At 40.1% G+C, this 27783-nt stretch overlaps 1 protein-coding gene across 10 annotated transcripts in view; it reads right to left on the reverse strand.

Annotated features, from left to right (window-relative positions):
- Window positions 1-27783, reverse strand: part of LRMDA (leucine rich melanocyte differentiation associated) — a 1127800-nt gene that overhangs the window by 877755 nt on the left and 222262 nt on the right. For 9 of the 10 annotated variants that reach the window (XR_008510802.2, XR_008510800.2, XR_008510804.2 and 6 more), the window contains one exon: window positions 1-27783. This exon is cut by the window's right edge. The exons of the other annotated variant lie outside the window; for it this stretch is intronic. The gene's annotated coding sequence lies outside the window, so the exon portion shown is untranslated. 10 annotated transcript variants of the gene reach the window in all.

A 27783-nucleotide genomic window follows, 5' to 3' on the forward strand; every position in this document is an offset into this window, starting at 1 on the left:
TTTTTCAACTAAGTTTGTTCTAAATCCTTTGTTGTCATTTCAACAATGTTCACAGCATCTTCACCAGGAGTAGATTCCATCTCAAGAAACTACTTTCTTTACTGATTTAGAAGAAGCAACTTCTCTTCCATTCAAGTTTTATCACAAGATTGCAGCAATTCAGTCCCATCCTCAGGCTCCACTTCCAATTCTAGTTTTCTTGCTATTTCTGCCACATCTGCAATTACCTCCTCCACTGAAGTCTTGAAGCCCTCAAAGTCACCCATGAGGTTTAGAATCCACTTCTTCCCAGTTCCTGCTAATGTTGGTATTTTATGATTCCTCTCATGAATCACAAACGTTCTTCATGGCATCTATAAGGGTGAATCCTTTCCAGAAGGTTTTCAATTTACTTTGCCAGATCCATCAGAGAAATCACTATCTATAGCAACTAGAGCCTTACAAAATATATTTCTTGAGTAATACGACTTGAAAGTTGAAATTACTCCTTGATTTATGGGCTGCAGAATTGTTGTGTTAGCAGGCATGAAAACAACATTGATCTCCTTGTACATCTCCATTGGAACTGTTGGGTGATTATGTGCATTGTCAATAAGCAGTAATATTTTTAAAGGAATCTTTCTTTCTGAGCAGTAGGTCTCAACAGTGGGCTTAAAATATTCAGTAAACCATGCTGTAAACAGATGTGCTGAAATCTACACTTTGTTGTTCCATTCATAGAACACATGCAGAGTATATTTAGCATCGTTCTTAAGGACCCTAGGATTTTCAGAATGGTAAATTGAGTATTGACTTCAAGTTGCCAGCTGCATTACCCCCTAAAAAGAGAATCAGCCTGTCCTCTGATGCTTTGAAGCCAGGCATTGACTTCTCCTCTCTTGCTATGAAAGTCCTAGATGGCATCTTCTTCCAATAGAAGGCTGTTCCAACTACATTGAAAATACGTTGTTTAGTGTAGCTACCTTCATCAGTGATCTTAGCCAGATCTTCTGGATAACTTGCTGCAGCTTCTACATCAGCACTTGCTGCTTCACCTTGCACTTTTATGTTACAGAGATGATGGCTTCTTTCCTTAAACCTCATGAACCAACCTCTGCTCTCATCTTTTCTTGTGCAGCTTCCTTACCTCTCTCATCACTCACGGACCTATAGAGATTTAGGGCCTTGCTCTGGATTAGGCTCTAGCTTAAGGGAATGTTGTGGCTGGCTCGATCTTCTACCTAGACCACTAAAACTTTCTTCATATCACCAATAAGGCTGCTTCACTTTTCATCATACATGTATTCACTGGAGTAGCACTTCGAATTTCCTTCAAGAACTCTTTCTTTGCTTTCACAACTTGGTTAACCAGTTGGCATGAGAGGCTGACATGTTGGACTGTCTTGGCTTTTGACAACTTCCTCACCAAGCTTTATCATTTCTAGCTTTTGATTTAAAGTGAGAGGTATGTGACTTTTTCTTGCATTTGAACACTTAGAGCCAATTGCAGGGTCATTAATTGCCCTAATTTCTATATTGTTTTGTCTCAGAGAATGAGGAGGCCTGAGGAGAGGGACAGGGATGGGAGAATGGGTGGTTGGTGGAGCAGTCAGAGCACACACAGCATTTATTCAGTTCTCTGTCTTATATGGGTAAGGTTCATGGTGTCCCAAAACAATTATAATGGGAACATCAAAGTTCATGGATCACAGATCAGCATAATACATATAGTCATAATGAAAAAGTTTGAAATATTGCAAGAGTTACTAACATGGGACACACAGCCACGAAGCGAGCACATGCTCTTGGAAAATGGCACCAACAGACTTGCTCAACACAGGGTTGCAACAAACCTTCAATTTGTAAGAAATGCACTATATTTGCAAAGTGCAATAAAACAAAGCTCAATAAAACAAGGCATGCCTGTATTTGAATACCTCCTATACGAAAATGGCTGTAGTTCATAGAACATGTGGAGAATATGATATTATGAAAACAAACAACTATAGGGGTATCATTAACGAAGAAAGTAAATATAAGGGTTAGGAACTATGTAGTCAGCCAACCAATATTTATTGAGCACCTGTTATGTGCCAGGCACTACACATTAGAATAAATGGTGAAGAAAGCAGACGCAGTCCCATCTCTCAGGAGTTTACAGTCTGGTTGGGAAGACAGCCTTTGAGTCAGTCTTATGAACATGCAAGCACCATGGAGAAAACACGAGAATAATAAGGTGCTCTTTGTTTGGGGGAAAGCCTTCCTGAGAAAGCCTCACACTTAAGCTGAGACCTATGGGATAAACAGGAGAAGGCCAGGCAAAGAATGCAGAAAGAAGACTCTGGGCAGATTCCCAGCCTCACCACCCAGCTCTCCTCTGCCTTTCCACTCACATGATCACATCTCTAAATGCTCTCATATGCCCAGCTGGTACAATCATATCACCTGCCCTCCATCCCCAGTGGCCCTCTGTCCTCCCTGACTAAGCTGGCCCCTTTCACACCTCTCTACCCTGTTGTTCCTTCAGCAGAGAATGTTTCTTTGCAGCTTTCCAGCTTGTTTAGGTTCAAATCCCAACTCTCCCACTGCACAGCTATGTGACCTTAACAAATTTCTTCATCTCTCCATGCCTCAAAGTCCTTATCTGTAAAACAGAGATGATAAGGGCCCCACCTCATATATCTGGTATAATGATTAAATGAGATGCATGTAAAGCACTTAGAACTGTAGCTGGCATATAGTTAAGCAATCAATAGATACAAGCTACTATTATTATGTTGTTTTTGTTTGTTATTGTGTTTACTATTGTTTATTTTTACTTTGTTTTCCATATCCCATACTCACATGCAAAAGCCAGCTCAAACTCTTTATCCAACAAAGCTATCTTGACTTCTTCTGAACAACAGACCCACTGCAAACATATTGTACATACTTCTGTCATCGCCCTTATGACATGATGCTGAAATTATTTATGTATCTCTTTGTCCCCTGGACTTCAATCCCCTCAAAACCAGGGGCTATGTCTTCTTTATCTTGCTTCCTCAGTGTCTGGAAGTCGACAAGCTCTCAATGACCACATGAGAAGATAGATGGATGAATAAATGGATATGGATAGGCAGATAGGTGGGGCCACCTGGAAAACTCAGCTTGGCCCTCTCTCTTTCTCTAGAGAGGTATCCCTACATGTACTTGAGCACATGGGTGGATACACTCCCAGCCACATCTTGACTCTGGCCTGGAATGCCACTGCCCATGTTTGTGACCACTGGAAGAATACCTTGTGATGTAAATCTGCCCTTCACAGGCCAGGAGAACTCTCCAAATTCTCAAATCCCCAAGGAGAACAAATGTCTGTCCCTGAGACATTCCTAAACACAGTGAGGCACCCTTTTTTTTTCAAGCCTCTGGCTGAAATGCCTGAAAGTACCTTTCTATTTGTTGGTATCATTATGTATATAGTAAGAATCCCAAAGCAGCGCATGACTGCAGCAGCTTTACATCCAACAAAATCAGTATCTGTATTATCTGAACTCAGAAAGATTATAAAATTAAATTTAAGTGACTCTCTTAACTACCAGAAGGAGAAAAGATCCAATTTGAAAACTGAAAAGGGAAAAAGAAATAATTGCCCCTGTTTGGTAGGCATTTATTATGTAAATAAGCAGAGGGCATGTTAAGAAATACAGATGCCTGGCCACACTTGCACAGTAATGATGACAAACTGGGAAAAAGTGGAAAATATTTTCTCTTTGGTGGGATGAGAGGAAGCTGCATTCGGCTGCCTCACTGAGCTGGGAGGCCTGAGGCCACTGGTTCAAGCCCTGAAATATGTGTTCATGGCAAGGCATGGTGGTCCATTAAGCCCCAAACAATTTCTCTTTGGCCCATTCTTCCACTGCAAATCAAGATGGCAGGTTCTGAAGTCCTTGGAAAACACCCCATCTTAAATTAAAGAAGGAGTTATAATGTCACAAGAATATTGAAAGCAAAGTTAGACTTGTCTGAAGTCAAGTTGATGGCAGGCTGGAAGGGAGTCTTCATTAAGCTACTGCCTCCTCAGGATACTTCATGGGCAAGAGGTTGAGTCAGATGGCCACAGCGGACCCAAACTGCTACTTTTTATTTTTATTTTTATTTAAGACTTAGGAATATCTGGCTAAGAATTTTCTTACCATTAGTCATTTCCCACAGTGAACTCTAAAGTTAAAGGCAGGGTCTACTCTGAAATGGCCCCAAAGGTGACATTCATTTTGATGGTGTTATTGGGAAAAGAACGGGAGTGTGGGTGAAAGATATAACAACAACGCCCAGCAGGTGTCCAGAAGTCTAGGCATCAGAGAAAGCCTCTGACCTAACTCAGCCTACAGGGTCTACTAAGCTTAAAGGTTTCTTAAAGAGACTCCATGGACCCTCATTTGAATCTATTTTACCATTTCTCTCACTGGCTGGTAGATTTTTTGGAGAGAGGAGACATTGATAATGCCTCACACTGCTTTCTAATTTATGTTTTAATTTATCTTTACCCAACAAAATACTTCAGCCGAATTGGAATGGCAAAACTTCCACTGATTTCTGGGGCACAGGCAATAACAGAGCTAATCTCCAAAGATCTTCCAAGGGTCCCCTTAAAAACACATGCATGTGTTTTTAAGACACATGTTTTAAGACACATGTTTAAACAAGGAGTTATAATGTCACAAGAATATTGAAAGCAAAGTTAGACTTGTCTGAAGTCAAGTTGATAAGAATCAGATCCATAAAAACCTATAAAACTCTGGTGGGGCAGGAGGCAGCATTCTAGAATTGCAATGAACTTCCCACATAGACCTAGTCAGAGGCAGCTCTGTGAGGTGAGGGATGGAGTCCTAAGACTTAGTAAGCCCCGTGCTCAGCATAGTGGCTAGCACAGAGTAGGTGTGTAATAATCTTTCAAGAATGAAGGAAGATCTGCTTAAGTCTCTTTGCCAAGCCAAGGCTATCCAGAGCAGATCCCCTCCACGTGCACAAGTCCACCATGATAATAAACTCCAGAAAGACATAAGGCTTGCCTTGGCCAGCTTTCAGGTAAGGTAAAGGAAAGGAAATGAACACCACCTAGGAACCTTGCCTGACACCAAATACTGAGTGCAGGATATTTTATTCTCCATTAATTTGAATATACAGTATTTCTCTATGATTACTGTAGCATGCAATGTTCTTATAAGGTTATGAACTGGTTTTGCATCATTCCATTGCTACAATTTAATACTGTACTAAGTGTGATATATCTCAGCCATGATTAATCCTGCCCAGTTCTGCAGCAAGTTTCTATAAAAACCAACTTGAAATACAGGACTCTTAAAGCCTTTGCCAAATCTGCAAGATGTGATATTAACACGGCTCCAAGCCAGGCAAGCGTGTCTAACTGACGCTGAGACGATCTACATGTTTCCCTTTGTGCTCTGCGAGCAGCTATTTACCCTATCATGAGAGCCAAGGAAATTTGGTGAGTGCTGCCTTGGCCTGGTTTACAGCAGCATTATTAATACTGCTCAACAACAAAGTAAAATTACAGACAAAATCTGAATAGGCCCATTATTGTTTTTAGAGGAAGCTAAATAAGCTATATAATTTGTTTGGGCCTGTAGAAAGCTCAGCCCAGCACGCCAGGAGAGGAAATGCACATCGCGGCCAACCAGCTACAGGAGCTCAGCAACGTGTATATCCCCACCTTGAACGTCGTGAATTAAAGCAGATGAAAGTTTTAAAATGTCAGGCGAGTCCCTGGGGATGGATATGCTTTATGTTTTTTATACAGTGAACATTAATTTCAAATGGAAAGGGAAAGCAGCCCTCTATCTCTAGCCATTTGCTCCATTTTTTCTTAAGTTCCATGTGTCCACTTTTAACAGGCCAGTCTCAGGGGGATTGATGCTGCGCTGAGTCAAACAGTCGGGCTCAAGGTAAAAGGAAAGTCCTTGTGAGGAAGAAAATAAAATTTCACCACCCCCTCCAAGAAGCAGCCCCCAGATGGAGCAGTTGACTTGCAATTGGACACATAAGGTTCAAATCTAACCTCTAACACTTTCCAGGCTCGTGGTCTTTGGAAAACCTAGCTTTGCTGATGATCGTTAATTTCCTCCTTCACAGAGTTATCAGGTCTATTAAGTAAATAAAATAGTATGTGTACATATACTATATAATACATAATATAGTGTCTACATATATGTATATTACACATGTGCACACACAGATATGTATATATATTGGTATTGAGTGTGTGTGTGTCTCTCTCTCTCACACACACACACCCACACACACTCTTCTGGTTGTTGCTTTAACTCCTTAAGAGCTATTCCTCCTATTTAATTTCTCTCATGCATTCCCGCTTTTATTTAACTGTTCTACAAAGAAAACAATATTGCCATTCATCGTTCATTCATTCATTTATTCAGCACATACTGAGGGTCTACTATGTGCCAGATTCTTTAGGACCCAAGAGAAAACAGTATACTATCTTTGCTCTCAAGGCTTTCACAGTTAGAGTAGTGGTTTTCTGCTGTGTGGAATGTTTAATCCTAGGTAGAATTCAGAGTTTAATCCTAGGTTTAATTTCAACCTAGGTCTTGCATCTCACCTGGCGGATTCTGAAGTCCTTGGAAAACACCCTATCTCAAATTAAAGAAGGAGTTACAATGTCACAAGAAAGCTGAAAGCAAAGTTAGACCCGCCTAAAAGAAGGTGGTGATAGGCTGGAAGAGAGTCTTCAATAAGCTGCTGCATCTTCAGGTTAGTTCATGAGCAAGAGGCTGAGTCAGATCACAAGTTTAATCCTGGGAAAAATTCAAAAGCGTTTTCTCCCAGTTTAGGTCAAGAAATTGGCTTGATAACATGATGATGATGAGACAAATAACCAGCACCCTGACCTAAGAGTTACAGGGCCAGAAGGCCCATGATAATATGGATTACTGTTCAGCAAACAGTCACTCGTTTCCCCTCCTACTGTGGGCAGACTTTACTTCCCTGCTCCACTGATACTGGTCTAGGCCATGAGACTTGCTCAGGACAATGAAATTTCGCTGTGCAATGTGCACAGAGGCCCTAAGTGTGCTTGTGCTATTTGGCGTGGCTCCTGTACTCCACTGATCCACCATGAGAAGAGCATGCTCCATGCGACCTCTATCCCTTCAGCCTGGGCCCCAGAACAAACACACATGGTGAACACCTGAAGCCAACACACAGCCTGGGATCAAGGCTGGCTGTCCTGTACCCTGGAGCAGAGCCACCCGGCCTAGATCAACCAAACCACCGTCAACCTGCAGATGCCTGAGCAAGAGAATAAATGAGGTAGTTTCTTAAGTAGCATTATTGTGGAAATAGCTGACCAATATAAGGACTAAGCAGAATCTCAACCAGAAAATGACTGCCTCATCAAAAGCAATTTGGCACAACTTAACTACTGAAGCATTAAAATGAGATTATGGTACAAAACATGCTCCTCATAGCCAAATCAATCATTCTATCTTAACTCCTCTCTACTTGGTTTCAGCTCTCTCTGCATTGAAGGAAATTAACACAAAATAAGTTGATCTTGATGAGTATGACTCAAATCAATAATGTTAATTGGGCTCCTGAGCATAAGGTAAAATGACTTCAAATCAACAAAAGGTTAATATACCTTTCCCTTCATGCAGCACCGCCTATGATAAATCTATAGTGGTCTGAAAGTTCCAATTTCATTAACAACATATTTAATATGCTAAAAAGACAGGAACTTTCTCCCTACAAAATAATTCTCTCAGTGCCCACCATCACGTTAACTGAAGATTGCAGAAGGACATAGAATTATATGACTAAGTTACATCTGAATAAGGGCGCTTGTACTCAATGAAAACTTTTTTTTAATAGAGATTGGGTCTCACTATGCTGCCTAGGCTGGTCTCAGACTCCTGGGCGCAAGTGATCTTCCTCCCTTGGCCTCTCAAAGTGCTGGGACTACAGGTGTGGGCCACCACACCCAGACAAGACTTCTTTTAAACTTTAATTTTATTATTAACTTCCTGTCCTACCTACTTCCCCTTCCTCGTGGAGGTATATGGAATTACTGGATATTTTCTTTTATAGCCTATTTCATTCTAGGTGGCATTATTATCTAGCAAAGCAAAAAATCATTCAACATACTTATTGAGAATATACAATATGTAAGAAGGTTTGAGATGTGCTGGAGTAGATAGGAAGAGAAATATATATATATATGAAAAGTAAAGTAAAACACCACTACAAGGTCCCTGTCCTCAAGAAACTTCCATATAAAATAAGAAATATAAACAAATCATATTTACCAGACAATTGTTGGCCACCTCCCTTTTATCCATCCCCCTTTTCCTTCTTCTTAACATTTTTCTGGTCTTCCCAGATTTGGTTCATGTACATTCTTCTGTCCCAGAATGGCGTCCAACTGGCTAAATCCTACCAGCATCCTACTGTTACTCCTGGCCACAGTAACTGTTTTGACGACAGGATGTTATTCCATTTAGACTTATCAGGCTAATGAGATTCAAATTTGAGGAATCTTGTTACAGCACTAAAGGAATTGAACTTTGTCTCTCCTGTCAGATTTGAACCAGGACACATCTAATCCTAAGAACTGTTTATAGTCACCTCGCAATGGGGCAAAGCCCCCCAAATAAGAGGAACTTCACTGAGGAAGAGTTGCTGAGAAATGGAGAGATACCAACTAAACCTAGTCAGACTGACTGCGTTTCAGGCTCATGCCTTGTTTAAAACCATTGCTACCATGACAGCCATTTTTTCTTTAATATAATTTAAGTGTTTTTTTTTTAAATTTCCTGTGACTTACAATTAAAAACATCCAAATAACACATCACACAACAGAGCTCCAAAGAAGGAGATGTTATTGTGGACTAGGAAATTAAATCTAAGCCACATCAGAAGTAGGATTTGCCCTGGACCTCGAAAAAATGATACACTTTAAATTAGTGGGGAGAAGGAGACTGGTGACAGAACAGAATGGAATGAAAAAACAAAGCAAACCTACTAACTACATGATGCCATCAGAATGTTAGTATGTGGTCTTAAGGATGTTTATGACAATGTTATTAGCAATAACAAAATGCCATGTATGTACACCGCATGTCACTCTCTTGTTTAATCCTCACAAATACCCCAAGAGAGATGCATGGCCAGCCCCAGAATAATACCCATGGAGAAGGAGATCCAGAGAACCTTCATGACTTATACAATGTCACCAAGCATTGGTTTAGCCTCACTCAGACCTGGATGAGAATTCCAGATCTGCCACTAATGAGCTCTCTGAATTACCTTTGGCAAGTTACTTCAAACTCTCTAAGCCTCAATTTCTTCAAATTAGGTATAATAATAATGCCTACTCTCTGAAGTCGCAGGAATGAAATAGGATAATGCATAAAAAGTGCTTACCACAATGCCTAGCACAATGTATATGATCCATAAGTATTAGTCATTATTTTTGTTATTGTTTTAGAAAAGAAAAACAAGGTTTAGGACTTAAAGCCATAATAGCAGAGAATCAGGAGCAGTGGGTAGAAATTACACAGTGGGAGCTTTAGGCTCAATATAATAAACAGGTTTCAAATGGTGCTTTCTAAAAAACAGAACAGATTGCTTCAGAAGGACTGAACCTCCAACTCTGAAGGTCTTCACTTAGAGGAGGAGGGCTCTGTGTTTAACGATGGTGAGGCAGGGACTGAGCATCAGGAGTGTGATTTAAGGATGTGGCCCCAGGGACTCTTTCGTTGCTGAAACCTACCATGCTATGAAATACCATTGTCCTGCCCGTTTAATTTCCAGTAAAACCCCAGATCCACTCCCCACATCCTTTGAGTCCTTGGTCCTTAACAAGACTGGAAATCACTTGTACATTAAAGAAATGAGAGACAAATTTGACTGGACTCACTACACCCGCACTATCTTCCAATACTGCAAAAAGCTAATTTCAACTGTCACTTACTGGAAGTAAAATGACAAATATCTGTAATATCTGTCATGTTATGAATGCTTTAAAAAGACTTATGCAGCTGTCAACATTTTGATGACTTTAACAAGAGAAAAGCAAATGAAGAAGAGGAAACAGCATGTCTGTGGAGTACCCAGTTGCCAAACTTCTCTACTACTTTTACTAACAAAAATCAAATTACCTTCGTAAAAAATGCAAACAAGGAAGACTTCTGGAGAAAACCAATAGAGGCAAATCTGTTAATAATCCTGCCAGCACTATAAATGAGAGCATCAGGATTAGCTTCAATATCTCAGTAGAAAGTGACTAACTCTATTAAGGGACATGAAGTCTTTACTAAACTTCTCCCCACCATCACGGTATGAGAATGAATGTATAAAATCCCCAGCACAGAATGACCAATCTTTTTATAAGCGGTTCTTGTCTCATAATGGAAGACAATGTACTACATAAGTAGGTGACTATGCCTCTCATTTTGACTAGGAGAGTTCTAGTTTGTATCCATTATATTGCCATAATTATTAGTAAAGTATACTAGTTTGGATAATAAATTATGGTGTGTGTATATGTATATGTTTAGCTATATACGTGCAGGTATGTGCATGTATCTGTGGTTCTGTACATCTGTGTACACATATACGTATATATATGAATATTTCTGTGTGAATGAGTTTGTGTATGTCTTTTTCTCCCATTTCTAAATAGGTCTTATCAATAACATAGTTTAGCTTTGGGAAACACATGCTACATTTTACAACAAGGATTTCAATAGCTACATGACACTGAATCTTTACCATCCAATTAAGCCCAAATAAATATGGGAGGTAAAAATATCCTTATGTTTCATTCACATTTTTATTTGACCACCTTAATCACATATAAACTGAATGCTACCAACAAAATGACTTCTCTGGGAATAGGGATGGGTGATCCAATTTTTAGTTGAGGAGGAGGATTTAAGTCAGTGGGTAGTTGGCCTCAATATAAGACTCTAAGCCAAAATCCACAATGTTAATCATCAAGCAGTTTTTGTTTTTTCCATATTTCTGCTGTTTCTGCAACATCAGAGAAGGACAAAACAGAAAACAAGAAATAAGAACAACCGGTGTGAGACTGGGTTTCCTCAGTGGGCTTGAGTGATAATTTTTTGCATATAAAAAGTCTTCAGTTCCCATATCTGCTCTTTCCACACACATTTTTTTAGGTATCTCCTCGATGCAAAGGGTAGTATGCATTGTAGACTCAGTGAACTTTAGCTTTTTTAAAAAATGAAATAACAGAAAATCCCAGTTATTAAAAATGAATGGTCTTATTTTTTTAAACCTTGATTCATCTGTGTGTGTGCCTTTTGACTGGGATATCTGCAGCTACATTTTTTAAAACCCTCACAAAAATTCTCTCCCCAACTTCTTCCACACTGAGGAAATTAAATCAGATGGGAATTCTGACAGCCAGCCGGTGTAACTCTTCTGGGATATCTCCAAACCAAGAATATCTAAGCCTCTTCTTGGTCTATAAATTAAGTCATTAACAAATATACACAGTTTGGGGAGGAAAGAAATGTTCTGCAACAAATCAAACTCCATGTAGCATAGGGCACTGGCCCTATTCCCATGGAAATAAATACATTCTATGACAAACCAACTTCTTTTCTGCAATGCATTCCAGAGATAGCACTTTTTTTGGTGTTCCTCATAAATCTGAGAAAATTAAAAGTGAATTTGTCATGATATTTTTATTAGTGGCTTTAATGCCATAAATATTAAAATATTAGTAAGGGTACATCTGGTGGTACCACTGGAAAAAGAAACTCTCCAGGCTCTCATGGCTTGGGCTTTATGCAATAATAGACACAAGTGCAGAAGCAAGGTGGGGCCAAAGGTGGCAAATGAGAATGTGAAGAGCCACACCTCCACCACCATGGCTGGAGATACATTGGTCAGGTATCTGCTTATGAAGCCATTATTGAACTGTAAAACTATAATGATGGAAGCATAGAAAATCACCCCTTCAGAGAATTTACCTAAGAGAGGTGTCATTCAAAAGAAACTGGAAAAGAAGCTAGAGTGGGTAGCCAGAGCAAGCAGAAGTGTGGCCATGCACAGACAAATGCCATCACAAACCAAAGACAGAGGAATTGTTTTGGAGGAAACAGGAATTCCATGGCAACCCCAAAAGAAACGTTGCCTTTGAGATGGGAAGTGATAGTGTTTGTGTTTTCCCATTGCAGGTAGCTGATGTGATGTGGCCTAGTACAAACAGAAACAGTTCAGGATAAAAAAGGAAGTCCTCCAGGAGCTGTATTTTCAGATGCAACCTGGAGATGATGACAATGTCAAAAATGCTAGAATTGTAAAAATTACGAAGATCATTTCATCCAAACTATCATTTAGTTTAAGACACCCATCCTGCAACATCTCGTTCAGCTTCCAGTCAGACACAGGTTTAGTCCTGACCACAGATTAGGAAGAATGTCCAGAAGTCTGAACAACTCACTTTCTGGAATCAGAGAAGAAAACACCTTCCTCAAGCCAAGTGTTCAGGAGTAAGGTCACATCCAGGAGCCAGAGTAGCTGCTGGGCAGAAGTACAGCTCAGCCTGAAGTCAAAGGCAGTAACCTGGGATTCTTTCCCCAGAAAGGAAGCAAGTTCTTAAAAAGTTTGAGACCCTCTCCCCACCACACCTGGGAGTGACACAAACCAAAACTGTCCCCTGTCTACAAGATCTTATATCACTGAACACCCAGAAGATCTTAAAACCTTCCATCTCTGTATCACTATCCAATCCAGCAGGGAGACCACAGTTGGCCAGTGTGAACTGCAGGCCATACATTGAGAATTAGAGTTCCAAACTAAAGTGGGCAGAAGAAACACTAGACCTTGCAGAATAGATCAGATTTCAAAAAGGCTCTAATCCACACTCCAAGGAGGTTTATACAAAATGAAGCAGATACGCCTGTCCTACAAAGAGAAACAGATCTAGAACAAGACCAACTGTAAAAATCAACTGGTAAAGATAGTTTTTCAAACTAAAAAAAGAAAAAGTTGAACAATAGATTTCTGGTGCGACCTTTTCATTTTATAATCAGGTCTACTGCAGCCCAAGAAGAACTTGTCCAGGGGTACAGGTAGTTAGTGACAGGACTGGCATAAATCCACGAAAAAGACCTAGCTTTGTATAATCACCCCATGCTGCCTCTGTGAAATTAAATCTGTAAGACTCTTATCAGCTATTAAGGTTACATATGTATCCTAGTCCAAAGGACTGCTTTTCATAGTTTAACATTTTCTTTCAGAGTCAAACTTGTGTCAAGTCTCAGGTCCATCCTGCCCATTTGCTCATGGGAATCTCCATTAGTATAGAATATAACTGATCAAGGTTTCAGCTTCTTCTAGGAGAGGACTTTTTGAAAAAAAAAAACATACCATAAGATTCTTTTAGATCTGCTGGCAACACCTCACAACAGAGAAGAGCAATTAGTAAATGTACAATTAAGATCCTGCTCACACAACACCACTCCCAGTGTTGAGTATGTATTTGCTGTAAGTAAAATGTTTTGCTTTCTTTGTATCAGCCATGCCGATAAATAATAGACTGTATTTGAATTCCATAACTTCTTCTGAATTTTACTCTACTGAATTCAACAGGAAGAAGACATGATCCCACCAGCATTTTCAAGGATTGAAAACTCTGATCAATACACAGACCTGCAACCCAACCAACATTGATTTATTCTTCACAATTACATGGAAAGGAAAAGGCTGCTGCAAAAGGCTGTCCTTTCCCTTAGAAAAAGAATATGTCACTGTTGTCATTATCAGGTGGTCATCTGATTGAAACCACAACGAAACTTACATATGTCAGACATGGCTCTCAGCTCCTACTGTCCTTCTGCTGTCCCCCAAAACCCCTCCAGCTGATCCCCTACAGAAACTGGATGCCTTAGAGTACAGATTCCGACCACTGAGCCCCAGCACCCAACAATTCTGCTACTCTGCAGAATTAATAAAAGCAAAGGCAAGGAGTCAAGGAAATCCTGACTCCCAAAACTCCCTGCTCGCTTATCAAAAAAGTGCCCTCATTTGGGCAGTAACCTCAATACTGCAAGTACTTCTAAGTGAACAGAAAGGGACAATTATCTGAAGCGGGGGGCCTCTTTAAGGATTGCGTTATTCAAGGCAGAAGGCTCAAACAGTAACATTCAATCACCGGGTGATAACACTTAGTTAGAGAGAGATAATATTCTCTTCCAAGGAAAAAAAAAAGAAAAATGGAACTCTAGGTTCTCCATATATTTATATATCTGAAGGAAGCCATAAGAAGAAACCTGGATGAGATATAAGAAATTGGAGCTTTCAAACATGCTGTTTCTACCTTATCACTCTTATCTGTTATATATATATATATATAAAACATATATATATATATATATGACAGCTGCATTTAAAGATAAGGGAACAGAAAGGTGTTGTGTGTGTTGCCCAGATGTTCCTAAAATCCGCTCCCTGTTAAACTTATCTCCCCAGAACTAAAGACACCTCTAATCTTTTCTAATGGCTTAATCAAATGAAATAAATGTCTTGGTATAATATCTTCTTTAAAAATTTACATTACTTTACTTTAAAACTTACATTACTAGTTGCACACACACGCACAAGCAGGAATTTTTTAAATATCTATCCAAGGAAAAACTAGTCCCAGCATTAAAACATTCCATATATTTTCTCAAAGACAGCAAGCTGGAATACAAGCCAGTTGAGATGTTTAGACGTTTCTCCTTGTTTGCTTTATCCCCAGACTTTTCATCATCTTCAAGGAAGGCAACAGTTCCTTTGGTTCATTACTTCAAACATTTGTTACATTCCTACTGTGTGTCAGACACGATGCTAAGAAAGGAGGAAAACAGAAAATAAATGGGAACACAATACAAATAGGAAGTCAGAGAATGGTTTGAGAGAGAAAAGATGGAAAGTTATAAAGAAGGGTTATATAAAGGGTAAGAAATGAGAACAAAGCAAGAATATTGACTATCTGTCCAACTGAGGTCTCAGCCCCTAGTCGCATTCCTAGACACAAAAGGTCAGAGTGCAGAGAAAAAATATTCTACACCCAATTTGTTACCCTTTTGTGAGGTGGCTTCACATTTCTGCTCAGCAATTTATCATTCCTGAACACAGAATTGAGAGTCAAAAGGTCCTCAGAGAATACATAGGTTTATATCCATGTTTTGCCCAAGACTAGGAGCCACCAGAGGGCAGGGTCCAGGTCTCCTGTGAGTCTCAGTACAGATCCAGTCCCATAGAGGCACTGAGCAAGGCCTTCATCATTCCATATTTTGTGTTTATGGAAATATAACAGTCAAGACACAGCATCAAATATTATGTATCTGGTTTTTTATCTGAAAAATGAAGGTATTAAACCTTCAGGTGACCTCTAAAGTCTCTTCTGATTTTAGCATTCCAGGAGCGGTATACCATCCAGCTAGACCTATGAAGTTTTTAGATTTCTTCTACTTCTGCATTTTAGGTGGATGAGGAGGCTTGGGTGACAGTTCATGCCTCCAAATGATTTTACCTTCAACCCCATAGCCCACTTGAAAGGTTCCATAGAACATACCCTCAAATGAAGCTGATAATCCAGCAAACACACACTCTCTTGTTTTAAAAGAATGTGCTGAGGAAGCACAAGGCCTCTGTCAGGTCCTACACCACATACCAGCAGCAGGAAGCGGAGGATGAAATAAGCTGGGCTGACTCTCTGCATCATTCCTATGATGACATCATTCATTTTCTTAAAAGGAATTATATAGTCTTTAGAGATTAAAAAAAAAAAAAGGCAAACAGTTTGGATTATCACATCATCAGGCAGCCCGAGAGGAACTAGGAACCATTAAAAGCCAATGGTGGAAGGAAACAATACAAAGGGTTGGGCGCAGTGGTTCACACCTGTAACCCCAGCACTTTGAGAGACTGAGGTGGGCATATCACTTGATGTCATGAGTTCGAGACCAGCCTGGCCAACATGATGAAACCCCGTCTCTACTGAAAACATAAAAATTAGCTGTGGCGCGTGCCTGTAGTCCCAGCTAGTTGGGAGACGGAGGTGGGAAAATCGCTCAAACCAAGGAGGCGGAGGTGGCAGTGAGCCAAGATGGAGCCACTGCACTCCAGCCTGGGCAGCAGAGTGAGATGCTGTCTAAAAAAAAAAAAAAAAAAAAAAACAAGAAAGAAAGAAAAGAAAAGAAAAATACACGGAAGTGTCTCAGCAAAGAGAGGAACAGGAGGTCCCAATATCAGGAGCTAAGGTTTCTACAGAAAGGAAATGTATCTTGAAGAAGAAAACCAGTGCCTTCAAAGCAGCCTTGCAGACATACACACAGAGAAAATAATATTTGAGTCATTATTGTCACTTCCCTACAAAATCTGAAAGGGGCCTATCCTTTGCCAACATGCTTCCCTTTTTCCCCTTTTCCAGGCTTGTCTAGGTAGACCACGGAGCTCTCACAAGGCCACTCATCTCAGAGCCAAAACATTCTTCCTGGATGGCCACATATGAAAATAAAATAACCTATTATAAAATTACACTAACAAAGTTAGAACCCACTCATTTGGAATTTATTTCTTAGACATGTGATAACTTTCAAGTTTCTTCTAGGTTTTGTCCCAAAGTGGCTTGAAGGAAATGGAGCTACTACAAGTAAAATAAGGGGTCTGTGCCCCAAACCCATAAGTTGGAAAGTTCTTTCTCATTAAAAACAAAAACTTAACTAGACAACGAGTCAAAGGATAGCTATTGGGTGGAGAGAAAACCCTGTTTAAAAAACCATTTACCTTTTAAACTTTTATCATCTCTTTATTGCACAAGCAATACACGTGAAACGGTGCCCTCTTGAAAGAAGAGTGGGATAGGAATCATCAAGGGAAGATGAACACGGGCTTAGGGGTTTTTTAAATTATTATTATACTTTAAGTTCTGGGATACATATGCAGAACGTGCAGGTTTGTTACATAGGTATACACGTGCCATGGTGGTTTGCTGCACCTATCAACCCATTATCTACATTAGGTATTTCTCCTAATGCTAACCCTCCCTGAGCTCCCCCACCCCCCGACAGGCCCTGGTGTGTGATGTTTCCCTCCCTGTGCCCATATGTTCTCATTGTGCAACTCCCACTTATGAGTGAGAACATGTGGTGTTGGGTTTTCTGTTCCTGTGTTAGTTTGCTGAGAATGATGGTTTCCAGCTTCACCCATGTCCCTGCAAAGGACATGGACTGATTCTTTTTTATGGCTGCATAGGTGTGTTTCTTAAAGAAAAGCTCAAGGAGCTCTACAGTGTCAAAGAAATCTTGGTAAGAGGAGCTGTGACAGGAATCCCTGGAGATATCTGGGGTTATGACCAAGAGTCCTGGAATACTCAAACCCTGTCCTTATACCAGGCAGCAGTACAGTCCTGAAAACTAAAGGCCAAAATATCCCTAGTAGTGAAGCTAGGTGGTGGGAACATGGGCTTGTTTTGTGCAATTCTCTCAATATTGCACGTTCAAAGATTCCCATAATAAATTGACTTAAAACTCTTGAAATGCTGAAAGGCAATTTATTTCTCACTGCTTTATTTGAGATGCACTCCCAGCATCCTCTGATCTAGAAACTCTATAAAACCTCATCACCCCCAGGCACAATCATGGCCACAATGAGAGGACCAGGGGCAGACAACTTTCCCAAGAGGGACCACAGAGATTTGCTCCCCTCGGTATTTTGAATCAAGTTCTAGCTCCAGGTAGTCTCTAGGGAAGAAGAGAGATCGTGTAGACTGGGAACTTGCTGGTCAGAAGGGAAGCAAGGGACTGGCAGAGGAGCAAAAGAAGCAGAGGCGTGAGTCCGCAGAGTCCCCTGAGGTAAGGGAGCGGGCACTCCACCCCTCAGAAGGCCCAGCCACACCTCCCACCTCAGGGCCTAGGAGATGCCCCTTTACCCATTCCTGTCTGCTCCCTCCCCTCTCTTGCTTAATCTGAATTAAAACTTTTTATAAACAATACAAGCCCAGGCTAAGACAAACGGGAAGGAGAGAGAAAGAACCTAGTGGTCAACACGCACCAAGCTGGAGACATCAGCACCTAAAGGAGGAAATGCCTTTCCTCCCTTCCAGAGGCCTCCTTGGAGCCAGGATGGGAAGGAGGACTGGGAAAAGCCAGCTCCTCACCATCTACGTGCATTCTTATCTAGCCAGCCTGCTTCACTTTTCTTCATGCCTCACAATTTCTCTGCAGAACCTAGAAAGGAAGTTTATGCAGAAAATGAAAAAGAAAAAGCTAGCCATGTTTTTCTATTTACTTTTAGAGTATTTAAAAAAAAATGCTCTGGTTAGAGGGAGGGTGGTGGCAGAAGATCTTAAAGCTTTCTTCCCTTTGTGCCGTTCTGCATCTTCTGGCTTCTACAAAAAGAGATCTTGCACATTTCAAAGTCACTTTAGAGCTTACAAAGTAAACACACATTGCAAGTTATTCATTTTTGCTAATGAAGGAGATTTCGTTTTCCTTCCCAAAGGTCACTTACACTGTTAATATTCTGAGAACAAGTAGCCAGTGACAAAGTAGGAACATTACTGACAAGGCTTTATAAAGAAGCAAATGTCTTCTTCTATCACCCCAACTCTATTTAACATCAAACAATGTTTCATTAGCTAACAAGACATTTGCTTTCATGAATGGAAACTATAATAAAGAGTTGCTATATTTTTAAAAGTAATGAATGTAATTTTTGCTCTATTTTATGTTGCTATAAAAAAGGGCCTTAAGTGTACTTCTCATCTGCTCCTTTTCTTTAACTACCGTAATTTATGCAGATAAATGTTGAATGGATTGCATCAAGAACACTCTTCGGATTGCTAACCATAAAAGTACTTAGCTATCATTTTCTTTTTCTCCTATTTATATGTCTTTATATTACAAAAATCAAGTTACCAACATTAAAAATGATATAGTGTCACCAAAAAGTACTGAGGCATAACACCAAATAATAAATTATTAGTCTTTGAAGGTTAAAGCCAAGTTTAAGAGATAGCAATGCTTTTGTTACACTGGACTTCCTTCAAACTGCAGTTGACTGAGGGAAGCTTACAACTGACAAAAACTGACACTCTGCTAACATTATCAGCTGCAGATTTACTGTAAAAGTCTAAAGTACTGTCAAGGGCAGATCAATGTTTGTGATAATTCACAAAATAATTTGGCTTTACATAATAGGCATAGCAGTATGTGACTTAGAAATGCAATCCTTGGTGTCTAAATGCAGACCTGGGGAGGCCGTGTATGGTTTTTTTCAGCCTTTCTAGAACCTCAGCCTACAACAGGCTCAGGTTAAAGGATTAAAACAGGCTTCATCAAGGGGATTCTCACAATCCCATTCCTTTACCCACTTCCCCCAGAGAACCTCATAGGGAAAAATTGGTCTATCCTTTGAGAAAACACTGCTTTGTCCCTTATCATGCCCAAGCACAGACCCTGATGCCAATAGTGTGCCACAGTTAAAGCAAATTCACACCCTCAGGAACAAGGGTGACACCAATTCATAGATAGAAAACAGAAGATACCTTTGTGGGACTTTGTGGGGATCCCAAATACAACATAAGGGGCTAAATATGGTAGAGAGGAAAATGCTGGTAGCTGACAACTTGCCATGTATCAGCATCTTAAACCAAAATGAAAGCCCTTCAGAGTCAAGACATTGCTTTAGTGCTTATTTGCCTTGAGACACATTTACAAACTTGAGCCACAGCTTAGTCCCCACTATATGACAGAAAAGAAGGAATCTACCAGACTCTAACCTCATGAGGGTAGGGAGCAGAGTGTCCAGCACACAACAGATACATTAGGCATATTTGCTGAAGAAATTAGCAAAGCAGCAATTTCCAATTAATTTATTCTCTGGAGTCCCCACATTCCTCAGCATCACAAACTTAACACAAGAACACTCTAAGAAAGTTGAGGTAATCTGTTTTATTAACTATGTGTTGCTAGATTTCTAGTTAAAAGTCATATTTAAATTTAAGTGAAGTTTAGCACTAAAGTTCCTATTCCCTTCAGAATTAATTCATTCAAAAAAAAATTTTCTTATTAAGCCCCAACTCTATGTGAGACACTGCTCTGGGGGGTTGTGATATATCCATGAAAGGAGAAAACAGAGCCGACAAAAAAGCTTTGTCTTCATGGCATTACACTTGGAGACAAACCTGAGAGTGGTTGTATAAATCACCGACCCAACAAACAAATGTTTCCTGACAGCTGGTGCAAGATGGCAGACATGGGCACTTGTCCATACTTCCCACATCTGTGCTCATGGCAGGCCTTGAGCATCAATTAAGATACATCTTCATGGAGGCAGGCCTGAGAATCCTCAATACAGCATCCCAGGTAGCCACTTCCAATGGGCCACAGAGGAAATGTGTACTATGGGAATCACAAAAACCTTAAGCCACAGATGCAGCCCACAGTAAGCCTCCAGTCTGAGAAGAAAAGAGCCTTACGTGGTCAACAGAACACAAAACTCCTGACGCAAAGCGATGGGAGGGCAAGAGATCCAGGCAGGTATGGTACAGGTCACAAGGATTATTGGAAGTAGATTTGCCAAGAAGCTATTGAAACCTTGGCTTCAGGGCCCTCTTTGCACCACTTGCTTATAGGGCCATGGAAGAGGCCCCATAAATTTTGTGTATCGGATTTTGATTTTGGAATTAACCAAAGGAATGGAAGAAATGGGTGTTAGTGTGAGTGGTTGCTGTTGATAGTAGTGTAATTTTTAAGGACTGAGGATGGGCTTTCTTCCAAATTGTTGATTCAAAAGCTTCTAACCCAGGCTAGCATTAATGGCAGAAGTCTAGAAAAACTCTACTTTAAAGAATGAACAGAAAGACATGCTAATTAATACTTTTTTTCATCTGTAATTAAAATAAGGAGTTCAGACCAGATCATATTTATGGTTCCTTCTAGCTTTCTATGATCCATAAGATCCACTGTTTTTATGGTTCCATCCAGCTTTTTGATTCTAGAAATAGAGGAACAGGGCCCAAAGCCCAAAGTAGAAGAAGTGAACATCTTACCCAACAGTGACAAAGCCTGGCAACATTAGACCTTCAACTTAAAACTAGCCTTGGTGCAGTGGCTGATGCCTGTAATCCCAGCACTTTGGGAGGCCGAGGTAGGAGGATTTTTTTGAGGCCAGGAGTTTGATACCAACCTGGGCAACATAGCAAAACCCTGTCTCTAAAAATAATTTTTAAAACTGTATCAGTGTTGTGGCACAGGCCTGTAGTCCCAGCTACTCAGGATGCTGAGGCAGGAGAATCACTGGGGAGGTTAAGATTGCAGTGAGTCATGATCGTGCCACCGCACTCCAGCCTAGGTAACAAAGCGAGGCCTGTCCCAAAAATTAATTAATTTGATTTAGTTTAAACTAAGTCCCACCAAGTAAAAGGATCCACTTTAACCTATGTTCATAAAATTTTATTCTTACTGGGGGGGTTATAAAATCATTAGAAAAGGACAAATATCACCAAATATAGAAGAAAGTAGAGAAATAATATATATTTCATTATTCCAATATGTTTATTTCTAATGAAAGTTGTATTTCAATATTATAGCACACAGTTTCCAAAAGAAAACATTCACCTTTAGATTCTATGACTCTTGGAAAATAAAGCATTACAAATATCCACACCCATACACGCCACCCTCTTCCTTTTCATCCTAGCTGCCTTTCAGGAAAAGAGCAAGGTAACTGCAGTTAACTTGTATAACTGATTGATTACACCAGTATTTATTTCTCAAACCTGGGTCCATGGGAACCTACAGATAGGTGAATTTTATAATTTTAAGCTTAGGTCCTAATTATGAATTTTAAAAATAATTAAGTAGTACTGGACCCATCTGGCTAAAAAAGCACCTTATCACTGCTATGCAGTACTGGTGCCTGTTTTGGTACTTGTCTTATTCTTAATATGCTGGTCAGCATGTTGGACTAATTAATCTCAAAAAAAAAAAACAACCATCTACCTAAACAATGAACTCTTATTAAATGGTCCTTATACTTATAAATTCTCTCTTGCCCCCAAAATTCAAAATTAAAATACAATTTCATTTGAATTAGCTTTTGTTTTTTTCAAACTATTTAGTTCATAGTCAGTGACTTGACACTAAGAAAACAATAGTACAAGGAGTAATGTATCACAAGAGCATAATTTCTTGTCTGAAATCCTGTGGTCATATATACATACTGCAATTCAGATATTTTTTCAGATCTTAGAAAGGTAATATAGTTTATATACTGTATAACTATACAGTATATGAGCTAACATCCCTAGCAGCTATTCATATTTCTAGAGTGAAAGATAAGAATATTCATACTGTTAAAGGGTAAAATTTTTTTAAATCAGGTAAAAGCATAACTTTTATATAAATATAAAATGAATACATGAAAAAGATTTTACTGAATCTTTTAATTAATGAGAGAGTAAGACATTGTATCAGTTCAAAAAAGAATTCAAAGTAACACACATATACAGGCCATCAGGAATACTAAAGTGAATTTACAAACGGATATAAAGCTGGTATCCACAGGACAAGAAACAATTGCATAATACAGGGCACAATTCATTTGCATTTCTAGAGGCAAAAATTTTTTTGCATTATTATCAGTTTCCTACAACTTACAGACTTGTAAAATAACTCAAAGACAATGTAAGGCATAGATAAGCTAGAAGGATGCACTAGACAAGACATCCAGGAATCTTTTCCACCAATTTCAAATTTTTTCACAATTTTTCCTGACATTACTAAGTGGGATGAATGAAGATTATAATTTCACATCACTTCAGGTCAGACTTTGTTCTAAACTAATATAGAGAAAATTTATTTTAAAGTTTTGTTTTCAGAACTTTGGGAGTTTGGTCAATTTCTCATGAAGATGCTGAAAGCATGTTTTTTTATTATACTTTAAGTTCTAGGGTACATGTGCACAACGTTCTTATTTTAACCACCATATCTTACAATGGTTCTAATATTTAAAAACCAATTGATATTTGGAGGCAAACAATAATGAATGACGACATTATCTCCCACCAATATAATGTCATGTCAGAGTCAAAAGAATAAAGGTGTGTTGTATCAGCCCACCAGGCTTCAGCCCCACCTGTCAAGTTACTCAGTGGGGGAAATCACCTATCTGCTCTAGGCTTAAGTTTCCTCATCTATAAAGAGATCTGAAAAGTCACTTCAGATTCTAAAAGGTCAGAATTCCACCGCTGACAACAGATAGCTAAGGGACCATGATGTGGCATGTGAAGAAACTATTTCGTCAGGTGCCAGATAAAAATCTGCAGGCTCCTCCCCTCTGTCAAACTCCAGTGCAAAAATTATTTCTTCTATGGAGCCTTCTTTAATAAATCCAGACCAAAGTTCAAATCCCAGCTCCAGTAAGTAGTAGTTGGATGGGCCAGGGAAAGTCACTGAACCTCTTCTGAGTCTCAATTTCCACATCTGGAGATAGAAAATAGTATCTAAATCCCCAACAGTTGCTGGGTCTGTCTGGCTCCTCCATTTCCTTACTTTCTCTTCTAGTGGTTCCATTATCACATCTCTCCTCAAAAACTCTATATGCAGTGGACACTCTAAGCATTTATGGTTGAATTACTTTTTCCACATATTCAGGTAGATTTCAATGTGTACATCCTGTTTCTTCACAATCAGATACCATGCCTTCAATCTTTTTCATCCTGCCACAGTGTTTCAGGCATTTTTGCCTTTAATCATTGTATTCCTTCACCCCGAACAAACTTCCTTCTCCCATCTTTTCCAACTCTTCCTCCAAACTCCAGCTCAGGAATCACCTTTTCATGTAGACTTCCCCGATGCCCTCCAGCTGGGTTAGTGCCCTTAGCAGGAGCTCCTAGAGACCCCTAAACCCCTTCCCTCCTGACTCCTCTTCCTCCATCATAGAACACAGTATAATATGGGCTCAGGATCACTGTGTGCTCTTTTAGAACATGAATTCATCCAGGCAAAGTCAGAATATCACCCAACTTTGTATCCCTGGCACCAAGCCCATTGCCTGGCATATAGTTGGTAGTCAATATAAATTCCTGCAGAACTGAATTCATTTCCTCTCTACTACCTAATACAGGGATTGTGAATAGATAAATGACGCCACTGCCTGACTCTGCAAGGAAGGAAATGGAGAGATTTCTGTCTCTTGGGTTTGTCATTGTATTAGAAAGGCAAGTGGCACACAGTTTTGGATTCCAGGGAGAGACAGGCAGGACTGGTTGAGAAAGAGGAGCCAGTCAGCCCAGAGACCGAACATATGAGTCAGCGATCTAGACCAAGGATAAAAACAGCTACATTTTCTAGAGTGGAGGCTGGACCAATTCCCAGAGGTTAGAACAGTACTGGCCAAAGTAAACTTTATGGACTATTTGATATCCACAGGAGGGTCCCTGATAGAGTTCCTGAGAAGAGACAGATAGGAAAGACTGTATACCCTACTCTCCTCTTAAAGACACACATGGGCCCCTGAGTATATTCTAATGAGCCCTATAGTCAAGACAAGTGTTGAATTTTGTTTGACCTGGGGCTCCCCAGCAGTCCTCGCCATGGAACCCATCCATTTTAGGATTCCTATAACACCATGCTTTTGGGAACAGGGGTCTAAACTAAGCCCAGAGTTAGATCTACGTAGGGAATACACACATAAGGAAGCTCAGGCAAGCGCTAGATGGCAGACCAAGTAACAGAAAAGAACCAGGACAAAAAGCCCAAAGACTGGACAATGAAGGCCAAGTCAGAATCAGAGAGAGTGAGCTGGTGCTACAGATAACCCTTCTCTGTAGACTGTGGGTATCTGAAAGGCAGACACCCTGCTCAGGTCATCCCTTTATCTCCAGGGCTTCAACGTAACAGTCTGAACTGAGAGAGTTCTGGAGATCTGCAGAAGCTGGAGAACGAAATGGACCAAGATAAGAACACACTCAAGGCCTCATATTGGGGTTCTCAACCCTGGATGAACATTAGAACAACTTGGGAAGCTTTAGAAACTACAGATTTCCCAGGCTCCCACCTCAGACTGGTTAAATTAGACATTGGTAATCAGGGAATCCTTTGCTAGACAGAGGACTTCCATATACTTCCTATAGGAAAGTCCCACAGGCCAGTCTTCTACCATAGCAAATATGGAATCCACTAACAGACGTACAGTCCTGGCCCATTAAGGGCAGGGAGGAGGAGAAGCTGCTGGCAGACATAGGGGTCTTCAGCCCCATCCCAATCCCTGCCCTAAGAGTCCTCTACAAAAAATGCCACAGATTCTCCCAGAAAATGCCACTCTGGACTTTCCCTAAAAATAGCCTGGCTTCCTTGGAGGGGTCAGATCCATGGCCTTCAGAGAGAAAAGCATAAACACAACTCTTGCCAGACCAGGCTCTCAACACTTAGATCAGCCTGCTCTGAAGTCCAGACAAAGTTCCAAGAACAAGAAGAGTCTTCTATAAAGAGTTTAACAGCAGACCATGGTTATGCAAGGCACCCAGTTCCAGCTCTCAAATGCTTCATGTCCAGAAGTTCAAATTAATTACTCCTTTACCAAACGAAAAGTAAGTTATGTCTTTCTGTCACTGCAGCCAGGATATTCTCCAGGCTGCCAAAAACATGTGCATACCCAAATACCAAAACTATGTAGGAAGGCTACAGAACGTCCTCACCAAAGACAAGACAGAATTTTCACCTCATAAATCAACAAGAAACTCCAAAAAGGCGGCCAGTTGAAAAGACAAGCTACACTGATGAAAATATTTTCTTAATTCACCTCATTCAGGGTAATTGCATTTTTTTAACTTCACGAACAAGTAATTTTTAATGTAAATAAAAAGCCGGAAAACCACGTATTCTTTTTGCATGTGGGATGATAAAGTTTTTATCTAAATTAATTAGGTGACTTTTCACTAGTAAAGATTTGTTGCTTTTACTTCAGACTTTGTTTTTAATAAAATCCCTTCCCACCGAGACCCTCACCCCACTGTTTAGATGAAATGGAAGGCAGTGGAGGTTAGTTCTAATGTGTCTCTGTGTTGCTTTCCGAAGGATTACCAATAACGAAACCTGTAGTAGCATCCGTCTATGATCTACCCAGCTTCCCTTAGATGGGATAGAATGTAAATCCCAAGCCTATTTAGATGTGTTTCAGATTTATTTCATCTCTACTTCATCAGAGCTGGAAGTGTCAACCAAAATTCTACTGTGTGTATTACCACCATACAACTTTACACTTAGCGGTTTGCACTTTGAAATGTAAAATGAATGACAATGAATGGAAAACTCAAGCAATTTTGGCAAAAAAAAAAAAAAAAACAAAACAAAAAAAGCAGCTAAATTCCTCCCCTTTAAAAGTAGAACATTCAATTTGGCCAAAAGAAAAGGTCCTCAGTTTACATTTTTCCTTCTGTTTCTTATCTCCAGGTTTCCTATCCTACTTAGGAGGCTGAAAGTACAGGGTAGGGGGAAACAAAATTACTTTCACAGGCTGTAATTTGTCTGGTATACTGGAACTGAGAAACAGCCTTATGAAACCCAAGCCTCAATCCATTTTATTATTATCATTATTATTATTTTAGTTTTGAGCACTCCATTTTTTCGGCGTAGAATTTTTTCAGCTGTTTTAAGCAACTTTTTACAAAGTTCAATGAAAAGGGTCTTTAAAGTCTCAATTTCACTCTTCCCTCCATAGGAAGGGCCAATCTGTCCATCATATATGTTTCTTTTGCCTGGATAAGGGTGCCACACTTGTACACGTGTATACATCACTTGCCTAAAAATTACCTTCCAAATTACCAAAATACTGCTTATCTAGCCAAAGAAAAAATATATATCTCTCACATTCATAGAGGTGACACTCTCTTATCACATCTCCAGGCTTGGAGGGAGGACCTTGGTTGTTATCAACCAACTAGCTCCTTGCTACTCAAAGTACGGTCCCTGGACCAGCAGCATTGGCATTGCTTGGGAGCTTTTTAGAGATGTAGATTCTTAAGTCCCAGCCAGACCTCCTGAATCAGAAATCTACATTTTAGCAGGATCCCCACCAGATAAACATGCATGGCAAATCGTGAGAAGAACTGGTCTGGTACAAACTCCCACTCACGGCAAGAAATAGTATCTTCTCTGAGAAGTTCCCTCAGCCTTTGTTGGGATCCTTCAAGAGTCAAGGTGTGCAGGTCTGTAAAACCCTAGCAGAGGCCTTTGTGGGTTTCAGCAGAGTAAAGCAGTCATTCCTCAAACCAGGCAGCAACTGGAGGAAGCACCGAGGGGCGGTGGCAGGAAGGGCCTCGCCCAGCCCATGTGCCTCAACACAGCAGAGTCATTAATTAAGATCCGCCTGGCTGCTGGCAAAGCAGTCACTCTGGCATTCCCTGTCTGCCTGGGACTGGCGTGAGGTGTGAGAATCTGGGTAGCCTTCTCTGTGGTTCTGTCCCGCTGGCGTTGATTGTGTATGATTAATGATTTAAAGGAATAAAAAGAGAAAGGTCAACTTCTGAGTTCAAGACAGAGCAGCTACATAGGGAGTAATTAAGATACTTGTGTAAGCATGATTAATAAGCACAAACTGGCACTCTGGGCAGTAAACAAGATGCAAGCAGATGGTTAGCATGGAAAAGGGTTTTTTTTTCTTTCCTAAAAGCAATTTTTCAGCAGCTTGAAACTTGGCTTGTGAATTCTTTTCCTCCCCCAAGTCTCAAAAAACTCATTATCTCCGCAACCTTAAAAAAAA

The sequence above is a fragment of the Pongo abelii genome, chromosome 8 (genome assembly GCF_028885655.2).
Source record: "Pongo abelii isolate AG06213 chromosome 8, NHGRI_mPonAbe1-v2.0_pri, whole genome shotgun sequence".
Classification (NCBI taxonomy): domain Eukaryota; kingdom Metazoa; phylum Chordata; class Mammalia; order Primates; family Hominidae; genus Pongo; species Pongo abelii.